The following is a 17221-nucleotide window of genomic DNA, read 5'->3' as shown; positions in this document are numbered from 1 at the left end:
AACAATCCCAGAAAAACAGAGTAGGAAATAACAGCCCAGAATGTTGAATGTAACAGCAACAGAAATCCAGTGACCACAAGAAAGCTTGGCAAACGACAGAAAAGCAAAAACCACGAAGACAACCTGATCAAACTGGACTCTTACACAGTTTCTTCTAGACAATACTCATTCACAATGTTTTGAAATTTATTCCTGTTTTTCCTTTTCAGTTTTCTTACTCACAGAATCTCTCAAGACTCAAAAAAATGAACCCCCTTTCTAATGGAAGGTCTCCTCTTTTATAGCCTAACCTTAACACTTTACAGTCTGTTTTACACCTCAAAATTGCCCCCCTTGTTGCTTTTCCACTCACTTGTTTTAAATAACCAAGCTCCCATGAAATCCCTGACAGCCCCTCTCTCTTTTTGGTTGTTAAAGTGTACTGATCACTTGTTTATTTAACCAAAGTATGGGCAGTAGGAATATAATCTGACAGCACATGCTGTCCAATTATTTTAATTCCTTAAAGCTAACCATACACATGCTGCCCACGGTCTAAACCAAATGGCATCGTGTTTTAAAATCAAAGTCTGAATCTGCCATTATAACATTTCCCCTAGATGTTCTTTAATTCGATTTGAACAAAGTCAATAGGCAATATAATTCAGTTCCTAATGGGACTCAAATACGATCACAGCAGAAATAAGCAATACGAATCAAGTTGTTACAATTAACGATTGAAACTAATTGACGACATATATCGACTCGACTATATTAATCGTAACACATAACAATCAATCGTTCATATAAACAACACGTATAGAGTCCCGAATGACTTCAGACAAATTTGTTCAAACACTGGGAACTTATGTGATTTAAACTCGTTTGACGACTAATCTAATTGATGAGCACGTATATCACAGGGTATATTCAGAACACAAACAGAAGACAATTGGCCAAATAAAAAGGCCTTTAACAGAGATGGAAGAAATCCGAATGAAAAATAACAAAATAACAAACAAACACAAAGAAATATGCTGACAACTTAATTAGAAATAAAACAAAAGAAAGGAAAACTTACCAAAAAGAGTTTGAAATCAAAATGACCCAAACCTGACTCAACTTCGAACTCTTGAAGCCGAACAAACTTTAATCAGGGTGTTCTCACATGAGAACACCTTGATTAAGGTCTATTAGACCTCAAACCCTTGTCAAGGCCGGCCAGATTCCCCAGGTGCATGTGTTCTAAGGTCTGGATTTCCAGATCTGATTTTTAGGGAGTTGTGGGTAGATTCGGACCAAACCAAGCTTGGTTTGGTCACGAGGAAGGTCAGGGGAGTGTCTGGTATGAAGATGGGGTGGTTTGGCATAGATCGAGTTTTGTCTCGAATCTTCAAATCCAGATTCGAGACGATAGGAGGTGATTCGAGGTTCGTGGTTAGTGGATTCGTGTTCAGGGTGGTTGGATGCTTTAGGGGTGTGAAGGGGGTGGTCACCGGCGTTCGTGCCGCCGGGTTTTGGTGGAGGGGAAGCTAGGGCGGCTTGCTAGGGTTTGGGGTTTCAGCTCAGGGAAGGAGACGAGTGAGGGGTGGGGTTCGGATAGGGGGCGTGGGGTGAAGGGTTGAGTTTATATATGGGGAGTCTGATTGGATCTGAGCCGTTAGATCAGATGATCTCAACGGCTTGGATCTGAGGATGAGACATGAGACGGGGTCGTTTGGTAGTTAAACGGGGTCGTTTGGTTTAAGTGAGGGGTTGGGTCAGGCTGGTTATTTGGGTCGGGTTTGAACATGGGTCGCTGAAAGAGGTCCTGAACCGTTGGATCGGCTGGGACGGACGGCTCAGATTGATTTGCCTGAAACGACGTCGTTTCAGGGGGTGCCTGGGCAACCAGATTTGGACTGGGCCTGATCGAATTGGTTTGGGCCTATTTTTGGTTTATTTCCTTGGCCCAAACCGTTTTCTTCATTCTTTTCTCCCTTTCTTTTTTCCTTTTTCTTTTCTTCTTTTTTTTCTAATCTTAAAACTAAAAATAAAATGAAATTCAAACAAACATAATTATCAAAATATTTAAATAGGTTAAATCGCACCCTAGAATATTTTTGTGAATTTTTCTTTTACTGAATGAATTATGGTCTAATTACCAGGACATACACATTTTGTATTTTGTTTAATAATGTAAAAATGGACAAAATGGACAGAACCACACATGACTAGCAGCACACGTTACGGAAAATTGAAAATTGTACAGCGAGGTCCTTTGTTACTATTTCTTTTGGAGTGACTGTCCGTGAAGCAAAAATCACGTGCTTACAGCTGCCCCTCTTTGCACGAAGACACGAAGGGTTTTCGCGCAAAGATAAAGCGAGCGATTTTTGCCCGTCCGAATACTCCGTGTGAAGCATTTTTTGAAAGAGATTTGACCGAACCTTTGCTTCAGAGGTTTCCTACATATCCTGGGCTGAACAGGAATCAGGTCAATGTAGTTCGGGAAATTTTGGTAGCTGGGACTACCGTGTGACTGTATTGCTTGCTGTTGTTGTGCGCTGTTGTATGCTGCTGTAGGATGCTACTGCTCAACCGATCTCCCTATTACATTGCTCTAAAAGGAAAACAAGAAGCTAAGCTAAACTGAGGATCCTGAAATCTCATCTATCTTCAACTTGTTCTTGTTGCCTTGCTTTCTTGTCGGCTAACGCTTTCCTCTGACGCCTTTATTTTGTGAACTTGGAGATGATGCTGGTCCTTCACCTTTTCTGAATGTCAGTTCTCATCACTTTGCTTGATTTGCTGGGAACATGTCTTTCTTCCTTAAATCTTTCAATGGTTTCTTCAGCGGTATGGTTTTTCATCAGAATTGTTATGTTGGGCATGCCATAATGCTTCTGAACTGCTTCTTCTGAGACGCGTTCTTCCTTCCTTTTGAATGTGCGCTTGCTTTGGCAGACTTCTGCTTCTTGGCGCTGGGGATTTTATTGTTTTTCCTGCTTGGGGCTCTCTGTTGTAACCTTCCGTCTTCAGGTGGGGCTACTGACTCCAAACTCTAGAGCTAAAAGTGTTCCCGCATTATACTGGTGGGCGACCTAGAACTTGAATGTATTCCCGCATTATACTGGTGGGCGACCTAGAACTTAAATATATTCCCGCATTATACTGGTGGGCGACCTAGAACTTAAATGTATTCCCGCATTATACTGGTGGGCGACCTAGAACTTAAATGTATTCCCGCATTATACTGGTGGGCGACCTAGAACTTAAATGTATTCCCGCATTATACTGGTGGGCGACCTAGAACTTAAATGTATTCCCGCATTATACTGGTGGACGACCTAGAACTTAAAAGTATTCCCGCATTATACTGGTGGGCGACCTAGAACTTAAATGTATTCCCGCATTATACTGGTGGGCGACCTAGAACTTAAAAGTATTCCCGTATTATACTGGTGGGCGACCTAGAACTTAAAAGTATTCCCGCATTATACTGGTGGGCGACCTAGAACTTAAATGTATTCCCGCATTATACTGGTGGGCGACCTAGAACTTAAAAGTATTCCCGCATTATACTGGTGGGCGACCTAGAACTTAAATGTATTCCCGCATTATACTGGTGGGCGACCTAGAACTTAAAAGTATTCCCGCATTATACTGGTGGGCGACCTAGAACTTAAATGTATTCCCGCATTATACTGGTGGGCGACCTAGAACTTAAATATATTCCCGCATTATACTGGTGGGCGACCTAGAACTTAAAAGTATTCCCGCATTATACTGGTGGGCGACCTAGAACTTAAAAGTATTCCCGCATTATACTGGTGGGCGACCTAGAACTTAAATGTATTCCCGCATTATACTGGTGGGCGACCTAGAACTTAAAAGTATTCCCGCATTATACTGGTGGGCGACCTAGAACTTAAATGTATTCCCGCATTATACTGGTGGGCGACCTAGAACTTAAAAGTATTCCCGCATTATACTGGTGGGCGACCTAGAACTTAAAAGTATTGAAATTGCTTCCCCGTTCTTCCGAGAAAATTTTCGACAATTGGCAGAAAATTTTCTGCCCCGGTTTTTGGTGACTTCCATGGCGGTGCATCTTGCTGCCATCATCAATCCTTTGTTTTCCTGCAGCAGACAAAAGGATTTAATCAATTTTAATCGTGGTGGTAGAGGGTGCCTTTCTGGCGAGCCGTTTTTCTCTCTTCCCCCCTTCTTGCTCTTTGTCCCCATAATTGGTTGGCGGGCAAAGTTGCCTGTTGGGGGTCTCTAGCCTGCTGGGGATTGGTTTTCAATTTATCCCCTTTTCTGCTTTCTTTTAAACACATGATGTGGGAGTCCGCTTCTAACTCCCGAAACCACTCCCTTTTGGAGCTTACTTCTTCCAAAATTTCCGGGCACAATCACTGCATTGCCCGGGACCGGCCTTTAAGACTGTTTGTATTATCCTGCACTGGATGAATTCCCCTTTGGTTCCTGGTAGTAAGCCTTTTTTTTTTAAAAATCCTTTCAAGACACATTTTAGGAAAAGAAATAAAAGATATGGAAAGGAGAAAATCTTTCTGAACCAATATTTTGTGGGAGGAGACAATCAAAAGAACTTATCTGGAGGACACAACTGGTCCCCGTGATCATGACGTGCACCATAGATTCCCGACCCAGTCCATTTGTATCAATCGATTTGCCCGATGGTCTGACTTGCTGGGGATGATAAATGGATGTTCATCTTGTTGCGAATGTGGTAGCTTTTGCTGCTCTATCTTGTCGCCTCATAGTGCCCTTCGAGGGGTTTTCACTAATGAGACTCTCTCTTTTCTCTCATCTCCCGGCGCCTTATGGTGCCTGTGAAGGTTTTCACCAATAAGACTCTCTCATTTCATATCCCTCATCTTACATCGCCTCTCGGTGCCTGTGCAGGTTTTCACCGATGAGACTCTCTCATTTTATTTCTTTCGATGAATCGGGGCGTTGTAGATACGACCCTCTCTTCTGGAGATTCCTTTGACTATCAATTCATTCTCAGTCTCACGATCCTCTTCTTTGCTGGGGATCAGTGTATTATTCTCGGTCTTATTTGCCGGATTTGGCATCTCTCGAACATTGATCGGGAGGTCTTTTGGATGTTGATGTTGGTTTTGGTGTAGGTTTGAAGAAAGGCTATAAAAATGAAAACAACTTGAAGGGTGATGTGCTACAACTTTTGGAATCAAACCTTTGTTGGAACTTAAAACATAACCTCTGCCCCAGTTTTCTTGCTTGGGGAATTTATTTTTTTTTTTTTACGCTTATGTTGAGTTACGTGCGTTACGCACATTGTGCTATATTGCGCACACTATGTACATTATGCATCCTATATTTGCTATGATGCATACTATGACCGAGCCGTGAGGCGCCTACGTATCCTCTTTGAGGAATCAGGTCAAACATAGTTCCCACGGTTTTGTATTTCTTGTGATTTTATCTTTTTCTTTTCCTTTTCTTTTTCTTTTTCTTTTCTTTTCCTTTCTTTTCTTTTCTCTTTTTTTTTTCGTATCTTTCCCATTAGTGATTCCAAAAGAGGGGTATTGAAAGAATTTGCTTAAGGCTCAAAGGGGGAAGCGAGGGTTAAAAGTGTTTGGATAGAAGAAAGAATTGCCTCCGTCATCTCATTATTCAACAAATGCCAAATACAAACAAATAAACCAAAATTGCCATAATTTAAAGAAATTACGCATAATATCTCTTGACTGCATCTGAATTGATAGCCATGTCGACACATCTACCTTCGACATCTGTCAAACACAAAGCACCATTGGCCAAGACTCTGGTCACGATATAAGGCCCTTGCCAATTTGGGGCGAATTTGCCTTTTGCCTCGACCTGATGTGGGAGGATCTTCTTTAATACCAACTGCCCTACTTCAAACTTCCTGGGGCGCACCTTCTTATTATACGCTCTTGCCATTCTCTTCTGATACAGTTGACCATGACACACTGCTGCCAATCTTTTCTCATCTATCAGGCTCAACTGTTCCAAGCGAGCTTTGATCCATTCATCATCATCAATTCCGGCTTCAGCGACAATTCGGAGGGACGGAATTTCGACCTCCGCTGGTATCACGGCCTCAGTTTCATACACCAACAAATAAGGAGTTGTGCCTATGGAAGTCCGGACGGTAGTGCGGTAACCCTACAAAGCAAAGGGTAATTTCTCGTGCCATTGTCTGGACCCTTCCACCATTTTTTGCAGTATCTTCTTGATATTCTTATTGGCTGCTTCGACTGCTCCATTTGCCTTAGGACGATATGGGGTGGAATTGCGGTGTGTAATCTTGAATTGTTGGCATACCTCTCTCATCAAGCTGCTATTAAGATTCGCACCATTATCCGTGATGATCACTTTTGGGATCCCAAATCTACAGATGATATGGGAGTGAACAAAGTCCACCACTGCCTTCTTAGTTACTGTTTTGAAGGTTTTAGCCTCAACCCATTTGGTGAAGTAATCAATGGTCACTAGAATGAACCTATGACCGTTGGACGCTGCTGGCTCGATGGGCCCAATGACATCCATGCCCCATGCTACAAACGGCCAGGGTGCTGACATCGTATATAACTCTGTTGGCGGAGAGTGAATCAAGTCTCCATGTATCTGGCACTGATGGCATTTCCTCACGAAAGTGATACAGTCGTGTTCCATGGTTAGCCAATAACACCCCGTTCGAAGGATCTTTCTTGCCAATACATATCCGCTCATGTGCGGCCCACAAACTCCTGCATGTGCTTCCGCCATAACCGTCGTTGCCTGCCCGGCATCTATGCATCTCAACAATCCCAAATCCGGGGTTCTTTTGTACAATACTCCTCCACTGAGGAAGAAGCCATTCGACAAACACCTAAGGGCTCTTTTTTGGTCTCCAGAGGCATGTTCCGGGTATATTCCCATTCTGAGGTATTCCTTAATATCATGGAACCAGGGTTCGCCATCTGCTTCTTCTTCTATGGCATTGCAGTAGGCGTGCTGATCACGGACCTGGATGTGTAGAGGATCAACATACATTTTGTCAGGGTGGTGCAGCATTGATGCCAAGGTGGCCAAGGCATCCGCAACCTCATTGTGAACTCTCGGGATGTGTTTGAACTTCACCGATCGAAATTGCTTGCTCAGATCATGCAAGCATTGTCGGTATGGTATGAGCTTTAGATCTCATGTTTCCCATTCACCCTGAATTTGATGTACCAAGAGGTCCGAGTCTCCCAAGACCAAGACGTCTTGGACATCCATGTCGGCAGCCAGGCGCAGACCCAGAATGCAAGCCTCATATTCGGCCATATTGTTGGTGCAATAGAAGCGCAGTTGAGCCGTAACAGGATAATGCCGTCCTGTTTCAGAGATGAGTACTGCTCCTATTCCAACCCCTTTTGCGTTCGCAGCTCCATCGAAGAAAAGCTTCCAACCCGGTTCCTCAGGTAATTCCAACTCATTCGTATGCATCACCTCTTCGTCAGGAAAATACGTTCTTAAGGGCTCATATTTTTCATCAACGGGATTCTCTGCCAAATGGTCTGCCAGTGCCTGGGCTTTCATGGCCGTCCTTGTTACGTAGACGATATCAAATTCTGTGAGCAGAATTTGCCATTTTGCCAACCTTCCCGTGGGCATAGGTTTCTGAAAGATATACTTTAATGGGTCCAAACGGGATATGAGATAAGTAGTATATGAAGACAGGTAGTGCTTCAACTTCTGAGCTACCCAAGTTAGGGCGCAGCATGTTTTCTCGAGTTGAGTGTACTTGACCTCATGTACTGTGAATTTCTTGCTAAGATAGTAGATGGCCTGCTCCTTCCTTCCTGTGTCATCATGTTGCCCCAATACACAACCAAATGAATTTTCCAAGACCGTCAGGTAAAGGATTAGGGGTTTCCCGGGCTTAGGTGGGACCAATACGGGTGGATTAGACAGATACCCTTTGATTTGGTCGAAGGCCTCCTGACACTCTACTGTCCAACCTACTGCAGCGTCCTTTCTCAGCAGCCGAAATATGGGCTCACAAGTTGCTGTGAGTTGAGCGATGAACCTGCTGATATAATTGAGTCTACCCAGCAAACTCATTACCTCTGTTTTGTTCCTTGGCGGTGGCAAATCTCGGATGGATTCAATTTTGGACGGGTCTAACTCAATTCCCCGTCGACTGACGATGAATCCTAGCAACTTTCCTGATGGAACCCCGAATGCGCAATTGGCCAGGTTAAGCTTGATATCATACCTCCGGAGTCTTTGGAAAAATCTCCTTAGGTCTGCTACATGGTCCTCCTGACGCCAAGATTTGATGATCACATCATCGACGTACACCTCTATTTCTTTGTGTATCATGTCATGAAACACAGCAGTCATTGCTCGCATGTACGTTGCCCCGGCGTTCTTTAACCCGAACGGCATTACCCGATAGCAGTAGGTTCCCCATGGCGTAATAAACGCTGTCTTCTCAGCATCCTCTTCGTCCATTAGGATCTGATGATAACCCGCATAGCAATCCACAAAGGATCCGATCTCGCGCCCAGCGCAATTATCGATCAAGATATGAATGTTGGGTAACGGGAAATTGTCCTTGGGACTTGCTTTGTTGAGGTTGCGGTAGTCGACGCACACCCTGATTTTTCCATCCTTCTTTGGGACTGGTACCACATTGGCCAGCCACTCGGGATATCGAGTGACCCAAATGACCTTCGATTGCAACTGCTTGATCACTTCTTCTTTGATTTTCACACTCATTTCTGTTTTAAATTTCCTTAGTTTTTGCTTGACCGGAGGGTATGCCGGGTCAGTGGGTAGTTTGTGAACCACTAAATTGGTTCTCAATCCAGGCATATCATCATATGACCATGCAAAAACATCTTTGAATTCCCTGAGAGTTTCGATCAATTCTGCTTTGACATTCGGCTCAATGTGTATGCTAATTTTGGTCTCTTGGATGTTATCAGCGTCTCCTAGGTTCACAACCTCAGTGTCATTTAGGTTAGGCTTGGGTTTCTCTTCAAATTGGCACAGTTCTCGATTTATTTCTTCGAAGGCTTCACCTTCGTCACATTCGGATTCATTACCACAAACGACCTCTTGCATCATTGAGTCAGATTCATATTGATTTATTAGACTAGGTCGAAGATCCGCTGTGCATGCCATGTCATTAGGACCAGTAAAAAGAGAACTGTTCAGAAAGAAAAAGAACAAAACAAGAAATTAAAATGGGACAAAAGAAAAGAACTTTATTAAATTTGCAGGATAAAAAGGGTTCACACTTTTACAAAACGAAAGTAAAAATTGGGATTACACCCTTGAATAATCCGATCAAACAAACAAACAAACAAAACATTAATCAAAGCCTACTACCAAGACTCCCCTCGGACAGGAAGAGGAGTAACCGTCCAATTGTTGGTCTTGGCCTCAGGCCCCACAAATTGTATCTCTGCTCTGCTGGAACCCTCTCCAGCTTCCACCATACTGACATCCGCGAATAGTCTCTCAAAACTCTGATTCAGGTCTTCACTTATGACGATCAAAGGTCCTCGAATCTTTGGGATCGCTGACCCCTTGGAACTAGCTTTAACAAAAGACCTTGAGAGGCGTGGCACTGGTTTAGGCAGAGACCAGACTCTCTTCTTCATTTTTCGCGCTTGCTTCCTGTCTGCTGCGGTTGGTTTGAACCCCAACCCGAAAGTTTCCAGATTCTTAGGAAGGGAGACAGGTTGGACTATCCCTTGAAGTTCAACTCCCAGGCCTTTTCCCGGCACAAACCCATTACCCAGCATTTCTGATACCATCATGACTGTTGCGGCAGTCACCCTAGGGTGCGGGATGATTTCTCCTTCAGAAATTTTGTTGGCCGACCCTGTATCGAGAATCTGGTAGACCCAGGGACCCTTGTCATCAGTGGTCTCTATGAAAGGCACAATGGTTCCACCCATGGTGCATGTTGTATCCTCGCCGTGCAACACGACCTCTTGTCTTTCCCACTCGAACTTCACTGTCTGATGTAGGGTGGAAGGCACCGCTTTAGCTACATGAATCCAAGGTCGTCCTAACAGCAAGTTGTAAGATACCGTGGCGTCCAATACCTGGAATTCCATGGTAAACAGGACCGGGCCAATGGTTAATTCAAGTACAACATCCCCCACAGTGGCGGTTCTGTTTCCGTCAAACCCCCGGACACAGATGCTATTCTCCCGGATTCTTCCACGGTCAATCTTTAACTGGTCCAGGGTGGATAATGGACAAATATTGGCGCTTGAGCCGTTATCCACCAATACTCGAGTTACCACCGAGTCTTCACATTTGACAGCTAGGTATAGAGCTTTGTTATGCTCCGTACCTTCCACCGGCAGGTCATCATCTGAGAATGTTACCCTGTTCACCTCAAAAATCTTGCTGGCAATGGTTTCCAGGTGGTTTACAGAAATCTCACTGGGTACATGGGCCTCGTTCGATATCTTTAACAGGGCCCGGCGATGTTCCTCGGAATGGAGGAGTAATGACAATAGTGAGATCTGGGCAGGTGTTTTTCTCAGCTGCTCAACCACAGAATAGTCTTGCACTTTCATCTTCCTCAGGAAGTCTTCAGCCTCTTCTTCTGACACTGGCTTCTTGGTTGCCACTGGGTTGGTTTTTCTTAACTCCACCGGAGCAAAACATCGACCTGATCGAGTCAGCCCTTGCGCTTCACAACTGACTTCTTCCACCTGTTTTCCTTGGTACGTCACCACTGCCTTTTCATATTTCCAGGGCACAGCCCTGCTGTCAATCATCGGCAGTTGGACCACCGGCTTTATGGTCACCCGTTCTCTACATACCCCTTTCAACATGACTGCCGGTGTAGGCAGGATCCCTGGTATTACCAACTTGCTTGGCTCGGGTTTGCTTGCTATGACGGACGGGCTCTTCCCCAATATTACTACCGGCTTGACGCCTTCTCCCTGCGACTGTACACTTGTTCCTCCACTGGTTAAGACTTCCTTCGGGGCGGCTTGGATCATCATCACTGTTTGTGAGGGTTTTCTTAATTCTCCTCCCTCACACACTAACTCAATCATGTGAGCTTCGTGGTGCGCTGGCAGTGGGTTTTGGTTGATGTTAGGGGCCTCCGGTGTCTGGACCTCGATCTTATTGGTGTCAATAAGATCCTGTATGGCATGCCTTAACTTCCAGCACTTCTCGGTATCGTGCCCGAGCATCCCTGAACAGTATTCACAACTGATTGATCGATCTACATTCTGAGGTGGGGGATTTGGTTCCCGAGTCTGGACAGGACTAACCAAACCCAATTGTCGCAGCTTGTGGAACACAGCGGTGTAGGTTTCTCCCAGTTCGGTGAAGGTTCTTTGCTTCCGCAACCTGTCATTTCTGGCATCTGGATTTCCCGGAAACCTGCCCCTGAAGGGTTTCTATATGCCCTTGGTGGAGGGTAAGTGTTTTGTGGTGGTGCATATATGTTCTGGGGAGCCGGTGCGCGCCATTATGGGCGAACCGGAGGCTGAGTGTATACCTGGGCTTGGTGTACGGAACAATGTGGTTCTCGAGGTGGATAGAAATTTTGTGGTGGGTTGTATGGGTAGTTTGACCTGTGAGGCCTGGGTTGGTTGTAGTGCGGCCTGCCAGCCCTGGACCAACTGCTTGCCTCGATCGTGGCAACCTCTCCTTTCTTTCTTCTTAGCGCACCTCCCGTGCCGCTTTGAATAGCCTGGGTTGTGGCCTTAAGTGCCGAATAGTTTAAGATCTTGTCCGACCTCAAACCTTCTTCTATCATGACCCCTATTTTGACCACCTCGTTGAAAGATTTTCCAACCGTTGTCACCAAGTGACCAAGGTAGGTTGGATCCAATGTCTGCAAAAAGTAGTCTACCATCTCTCCCTCTCTCATGGGAGGATCGACCCTAGCTGCTTGTTCTCTCCAGCGGAACCCGAATTCGCGAAAACTTTCCCCGGGTTTCTTCCCAGTTCTCAATAATGTGAGACGGTCAGGGACTATCTCCAGGTTGTACTGGAAATGACCTGTAAAAGCCTGCGCCAGATCATCCCACGTGTACCACCTGCTAAAATCTTGCCTGGTATACCATTCCAGTGCAGATCCACTCAGACTTTGGCCGAAATAAGCTATCAAAAGCTCATCCTTGCCTCCTGCCCCTCTCATTTTGCTACAGAATCCCCGCAAATGTGCCATGGGATCACCGTGCCCTTCATATAAATCAAACTTGGGCATCTTGAACCCAGCCGGGAGTTGGACATCTGGGAAAGGGCACAGATCTTTGTATGCCACGCTGACTTGATTGCCCAGCCCGTGCAAGTTCCTGAAGGATTGCTCCAGGCTTTTGAACTTTCTTAACACTTCATCCTGTTCAGGGGCCTTAACCGGCTTCTCAACCTCTGCCGGTACTTCCAAATGGGGATTGTAAGCCTGTGGTTCCGGTGCGTGGAATGTAGGCTCAGGGGGATAGTATTGTGTATCGTGAGCCTGAAACAATGGCTCACTGGTCGTTCGCTGCAAAGGGGCTGATGCAGGTCCCACAAAAATGGGAATATTGGGTGTTGGGAGAGGTTGATGGGGTGATGGAGCTTGGGAATCATGAGGGCTTCTTTCTTGATGATAGAGGGGATTTGGGCGGCTTGTGGAAGGGCCAGAGTGAGGGTACTCCGGCATGTGTCCCAGTGTCTCAGGGCTCTTTTGCATTTTGGCCAGGGCTAGCTGCATTGCATGCATCTCTAGTCCCATCCTTTCAATCTTTTCCATTGCCTCTTTTAGCAACTGGCTCATCGGCCTTTCTTCCTCATTACTATTCTCAGAAGTAGTCATGCTTGTTGCTACCGGTCCTTTGGATCTGGTTTGGTATGAATGTGTTGCCAGAATTCTTTAACAACTAACTGTCTGGTATCAGACAACAACAAACTTTGTTAGTGTTAGAGCTTAACAGATTTGATCATAACACATAGAGGATGCAATGCACCTAGGCAGTTAACCGTTTCTACATGCTTTGCTTCAAACCACATGCGTCATCCCGGTTTGTTCATTCGTCTCTTTTTAAAGTATTTTGCGAAACCCCGCATTTTATTTTATTTACATTTTTTTTTAATATTTATTAAAAGCGGTCGAATCTTATGGGGATTGCCTACGTATCACGTCCCCGCGTGAATCAGACCAGGCGTAGTTCTGCCTCAAAGCAAAGACACACAGTAATTCTTCTGGAGTCACTTAATTTCATTATCAAAATTTGCTATTACACAGTACTTAAAATAAAAATAGCAGAAGTACAGACTCCATGGTTTTAAACTTGGTTTAATGAAAAGAAAACAACATATGGAAAAACAACCAAAGCCAAATAAACAGGACTTGACCAAAACTAATTCTCCAATTTAAGGGTCCGCGAGGCATCATTCGGCCTTTTCGCGGCTCTAGGTGTAAGGTCTCTTTGCAGGCTCTTCAACTCGTTCATAATCCGGCGGACGCAGCCAATGATGGAAACAAGGAGGGTCTTCCGAGGTGTTTGCTCACATGCCAAGCATTTCATGTAGATGTAATGCCCTATTTCATCAATCCTTGCTCGGATGTCATCTCTTTCACTGAGCAACTGCCTGATTTGTTGGTTTTTCAACCCTAGTGCCTGAGCATCGTCGGCAAGTCGATCCTGAAACAACTCCATTTGTCTTTCCATGCAGGCCATTGCATCGTAGCACTGTCTTCTGTCGGCCTGGGCGTCTCGTGCTTGTTTGACGATCCGATCATGTAGAGTGGAGCTCGTCTCCCTTAATATTCTGACGCTCATTTCATAATCACTTATGACCTGTTGCAAACGCTGCTTCCGGGCCATTGCGTACTTTGCCCATTTGACCTTCATCCTTGTTATGCAAGCTTTTGATTGTTCTAATTCCTCTTGGCTTTGGCCGACCTGATTTCTCAACCTTGCTATCAATCTTTCATCAGAGCGACGCTTCTGTCGGTCAACGTTACTCTTACTGGCTTGGCGAAGGCGGGCCTTCAAGGTTTGGTTTTCTTGGGCTAACTTGTTTCTTTCAGCCTGCTCCGAGGCGACTTGCACATTGTTCTCAAATACAAGCCTTTCAACTTGTTGCTTTAGCTTCCCGATTTCGACCCGGTAACCTTTCTCCCTTTTTAACCATCCCCATTGCTCTTGTGAATCATTGGTGAAGTGTTGGACGTGGGCCCTTTTAGCAGGTCTTTGCCGAGTCTGAAACCTCCTTTCGAACCAAGCATCGTACTTTGGGTCTACCTCACCTTTAGCTAGTTCTCGTACCATGGTTTTGGGCTCCAAGAATCTACATTCATGCCACAGTTTTCTAATCTTCCCCTCGGGGAATATGACTCCCGGGCTCAATTCCAAGGCATGCTTGCTCAGATTTTCATCATTAGGGACTACTTGAAACCTGCCCAGTTGTCGTAATACCCGATGAGGGGCATATGGCTGGATGCTGCGAAGCCCCATTAAGAGAACATGACATTCTTCAGCCGACATGTAGATAACCTCAATATCAGTCAACCAACCAAATGCCCATTCAATTTGGTCAGATGTTGTTAACCTTAGCCGTGTAAACCATTCTTCGACACCTTCAGGAAATCTGGCGCCTGTCATGCGCTTCTTGAATCCGCTGATACAATTCCTCTCGGTCAAACCATGGTTCATGTATCCTACTCGGTGATGGAGGTGCTCCTGCATCCATAGCTGAAGTAACAGGTTGCAACCTTGGAAGAACTTGCCTCCTTCTCGGCATATAGTCAGAGCCCGGTAGATTTCGGACAAAATCAAAGGAACCACAGTACTATTGGTTCTTTTGATTGCCACGTTGGCCATCCCTACCAGACCTATCTCTATCTTTTTGTCCTTCCTTGGGCAGACCATGACTCCCAAGAATGCTGTGATAAAAGCCAAAGTACGTCTTGCTTCCCATTTGTTTCTGTTCCCGCCGTGAGTTAGCTCAAGGTTCGGTTCCTCGAAACCCTGCGGGGTTCCGTACCGCATGCCTTTAGCTAGTTCTCATACCATGGTTTTGGGCTCCAAGAATCTACATTCATGCCACAGTTTTCTAATCTTCCCCTCGGGGAATATGACTCCCGGGCTCAATTCCAAGGCATGCTTGCTCAGATTTTCATCATTAGGGACTACTTGAAACCTGCCCAGTTGTCGTAATACCCGATGAGGGGCATATGGCTGGATGCTGCGAAGCCCCATTAAGAGAACATGACATTCTTCAGCCGACATGTAGATAACCTCAATATCAGTCAACCAACCAAATGCCCATTCAATTTGGTCAGATGTTGTTAACCTTAGGCGTGTAAACCATTCTTCGACACCTTCAGGAAATCTGGCGCCTGTCATGCGCTTCTTGAATCCGCTGATACAATTCCTCTCGGTCAACCCATGGTTCATGTATCCTACTCGGTGATGGAGGTGCTCCTGCATCCATAGCTGAAGTAACAGGTTGCAACCTTGGAAGAACTTGCCTCCTTCTCGGCATATAGTCAGAGCCCGGTAGATTTCGGACAAAATCAAAGGAACCACAGTACTATTGGTTCTTTTGATTGCCACGTTGGCCATCCCTACCAGACCTATCTCTATCTTTTTGTCCTTCCTTGGGCAGACCATGACTCCCAAGAATGCTGTGATAAAAGCCAAAGTACGTCTTGCTTCCCATTTGTTTCTGTTCCCGCCGTGAGTTAGCCCAAGGTTCGGTTCCTCGAAACCCTGCGGGGTTCCGTACCGCTGATACAAGAAATGGAGATCACAACACCCTCTCGATAAATCGTCATGTTGTACCTTCCGACTAATGCTTAGTAGATCCAGAAACGCATGCGGGGACACCGGCCTTGGCGAAAGCAAATATTGCCCTCTTAACTTCTCATTCAGTCCCGCATATCCGGCAACTTCCTCAAGTGTCGGTGAAAGTTCAAAATCAGCAAAACGGAATACATTGCAGGTGGGGTCCCAAAATGGTATTAGAGCTTCAAGAATATCTGTCCTCGGCTCAACACCCAACAAATTTACAAAACCTCCCAATATTCTTCCTATTACCCCTTTGCTATCGGCTTCCAAGTCATTCCACCACATGTGGAGTTGTAGAGGGACCTCGCTGAGGGCTGAGAATGGTTCATTTTGCTCTGTGTTCATCCTGCACATTTATTAGGGTGACCTTTTAGGTGAAAACAAAAACCTTTATTTGACTTTAACCAAAATCTTTGGACGAAACAAAAAATTTATTTATATACATGTGTATACATATATAACTATGCTTTATGGTATACCATTTTTGGTAAAAACGGGAAAAGAGTTGGACCCGATGAGGGTTGCCTACGTATCTCACATCCGGTGAGAATCAAACCGACGTAGTTCGGGTGATAAACTAACTGGTTTATTTATTTCTATTTTTTTTTTATTTTTTTTTATTTTTTTTTATTTTTATTTATTTATTATATTTTTTTTTTTATTATTTTTTTATTTATTTATTATATATATATTTTTTTTTTGTAAAAATTTCCCAACATTCAAAACCGGTCATCATGCATGTTTGAAGCAAATAAATGCACAAGCATTGAGTAGGATGCATCAGGATGGCCTTTTCTATTTCAGGTTGCTATTCCTAGACGGACTCAACCCCTGTGTTGAGTCCCCTAAGTCAAATGCACATGATGCAAATAAACGTTCCTACTAGGGATCCGGCATGTGGCTTTGTTATACTAGGTTCAGAACCTGGGTGTTTGTTCTAGACCTGGCTTACCCGAGCGGACAGCTCGAGCCGAGGGGGGCAGCGTACCGGGAATACAGAAGCTTCACCGGCTTAGCAACTTGTCCGAACCTCGTTCTAAATTAGGATTTGACACTATACAGAAAAGAAGTCGTACGAAGTACACCCTTCTTCATGATTTAGAAGACTCAGAAAGGATATGGGTTTCGGCACAGTTTATATACAGTTCAAATAATATCAAAGCGGTAAAAGCAGCATTTAACACGTTAGGCTCAAACATGTAAAAATCAGATAATAGATAAAGCCAAATAATAACAATTATTTTAAGCTCGAATTCTTAACCCTGAACCAGTGGTTCTAGGTAAAATCCCCAGCCATGGAAAAGGATTGTCACACCTCCTTTTTACGCACCCGCGGGGGTGCAAGGGAGTTTTTCCAATTAAAGGACAATCGAAATGGGATTGGTTTATTAATTTCAGAGTCGCCACTTGGGAGATTTAGGGTGTCCCAAGTCACCAATTTTAATCCC

The sequence above is a fragment of the Nicotiana tabacum genome, chromosome 9, assembly GCF_000715075.1.
Source record: "Nicotiana tabacum cultivar K326 chromosome 9, ASM71507v2, whole genome shotgun sequence".
NCBI lineage: Eukaryota > Viridiplantae > Streptophyta > Magnoliopsida > Solanales > Solanaceae > Nicotiana > Nicotiana tabacum.
Note: the sequence above shows the minus strand (reverse complement) of the source record.